This window comes from Triticum aestivum, unplaced genomic scaffold (assembly GCF_018294505.1).
Source record: "Triticum aestivum cultivar Chinese Spring unplaced genomic scaffold, IWGSC CS RefSeq v2.1 scaffold109922, whole genome shotgun sequence".
In the NCBI taxonomy this organism is placed as follows: Eukaryota; Viridiplantae; Streptophyta; class Magnoliopsida; order Poales; family Poaceae; genus Triticum; species Triticum aestivum.
The window spans coordinates 26,501-28,775 of NW_025225447.1; the positions used below are offsets into that span (position 1 = coordinate 26,501).

General features: G+C 45.4%; 1 long non-coding RNA gene across 1 annotated transcript; it reads left to right on the forward strand.

Moving 5' to 3' along the window:
- Positions 1-1,322: 1,322 nt before the first annotated feature.
- On the forward strand, positions 1,323-1,951 carry LOC123172213 (uncharacterized). The gene is made up of 2 exons (XR_006485511.1): positions 1,323-1,541; positions 1,605-1,951. It is a non-coding gene; the product is annotated as an uncharacterized lncRNA (long non-coding RNA).
- Positions 1,952-2,275: the final 324 nt, after the last annotated feature.

Sequence of the window (2,275 nt, forward strand, 5' to 3'; positions counted from 1 at the left end):
TTGCCGGCGTTTTGTTTGTGTGAGTGTGTGTTCATAGTGGCTGTGTGCATCCTAGCTGTGTAGAGGCCGGGTGTGCGCTCATTGTGTTTGTATCCACTTGATGCTTCATTTTGAGTCAATAAAATCCACCCTTTATCGAAAAAAAGAGGGCACCGAGTATACAAAAAACAGCAGCCCAAATACAACAGAAAAAACATAAGTTATCCAAACAAACAGTGAAAGGAACAAATCAATAGAACTAAAACACAAGCAAAACCCGAAAACTGAAATTTATGTCAGGAAGATGTCTATTGTCACTCCCTTTGCATTAGTTTTGCGGATCATAAGGGAGAGGAAGGAGCACCTAAGAACAATAGGCATGAGAGGCATCAGGAAAATTCTGACCCTAGTTGTAGTTGGACTCATTAGTTTAGGCCTTTCTCCATGTTCCCATGCCCAGTGGTCCTAGATGTTCATTTTCTTCCTCTTCCTAACTTGCCTTCACGTCCCCATCATCTAAACCTAAGTGTGCACATTTGTTTATGATAGTTGCGCAAGAAAATAGGAAAAGGAAGGAATACCTAAGAAAAATAGGCATTGGAGGCATCGGGAAAACACGAGATAATCTTGGCCCCTAAATTTAGAGGCCAACTAGTATAGGGTTTCCTCCATGTTCCCACGCCCATCGCTCTGAGATACTCATGGCTTCCCTTTCCCTGCTCGATCACTCTCAAGGCCTCATGATCTAAGCTTTGCACACATAAGTTTATTAAGTTTTCAGCATGACCTCACTTCCGTGAGATAAAAGGAAGGGGAAGGAGAACCTAAGAACAATAGGAATGGGAGGCATGGGGAAACACTGAGACAAATATCCACCTCTAGTTACAGAGGTGCAGACAGATAGCTCGGCGTTTCCTCCGTATTCCCATTCTCACTGCTCTTAGAATATTTCTTCCTCTTCCTAGCTCACCTTGAAGATAGTATGATTCTAATAAATCTGGAGAACAAAGCATGAACTTGTGAGGTATATATGGGTATCTTAGGAAGGGCTCTACAGTGTAAACTGTGTTGAATCCAAAGTTTCAGATCGCGGGCGAAAACAACGCGATCGCGGCGCTATCGCGTGCTGGAAGCCTTCCCGCGAGGCGATCCCTTAAAAAACGCGATCTGCCGCTAACCGCGCGATCACGCGCGAAACGACGCTATTTGACTTTGCTGTCGCTGCAAATTCGCGGTTATGGGCCGAAAGACTGAAACACAAGGCCCAAACAGACCAGAAACGACCCAACTTTCACGATGGTATATAGCACCTCCTCCAGAAAACCTAGCTCGTGTCCCCCCATTCCCTTTTGTCCCTCCCATCAAAAAGTTTGCGGCGGCTGCGCCGTTCTTCCCACCAGCGCCGACTGATGCTTCGTTGGAAGCCAGATTCGATTGCGGGGGAGGTGGAAAGGCGACCGACGACGATGGGCCTCTACATGACACCGCCTCTGCGACCACGATGACATCTTAGTCTCACTCTCACACGGTTCCAGCAGCCAGGGCAACCACATCGCCAGGAGGTACATGAGTCCTCCGATTCCATAGTTCATTGGTAGAATATTCAGACTTGTTTGTTGATTCAGATTGTAGGCTCTGGGAGGGATTCAGATTTGTTTGTTGATTGGAAGAAAAAGAAGATGATCCCTGTTACTCCTCAAGAAGATCTGCTCTCTGCTTCCTCTGCTTCAGAAAGTGACGACGACAACAAGGACACCGACATGAGTTCTGGTTTTGACATGTGAGCTTGTGGGTTTCTCTATGAAGTTCCTTTTGGCGCTCATGATTCTATCCTTTCCTATGTGCTTTTGACAAATGAATTCTGAAAACTTTGTGATGCCTGTAATGGACTATGGACATGCTGCTGTTGTTACTGAACGTAAGCGCCGAACTGCTGATGTTATGCTTGATGCAAGTCTTGAATTTGTATTTCTATTTATCTGTTGAACTGCTGCAGATCTCTACTATACTTGTTATGTTCGAATTTATATTGAGAATCCTTTGTTTTCTACTGAAAATACACTGTTTTCTGAGAAAAACATGCACATGTATTAGTATGGATGTGTGATATACATGTGCAAATACTGTAGCCGCGAAATGGGTTAGCGGCCGCTATAGCCGGCGATAGCGGCTGTAGCGTTGGCACAGAGCCAGCCGCTAAATGCCTTAGCCCGCGATCTGAAACTTTGGTTGAATCTTCTGAGCGGAATGCTGAAATCATGCATGGTGCATCATAGTGTGCCACTAAATGACTGTG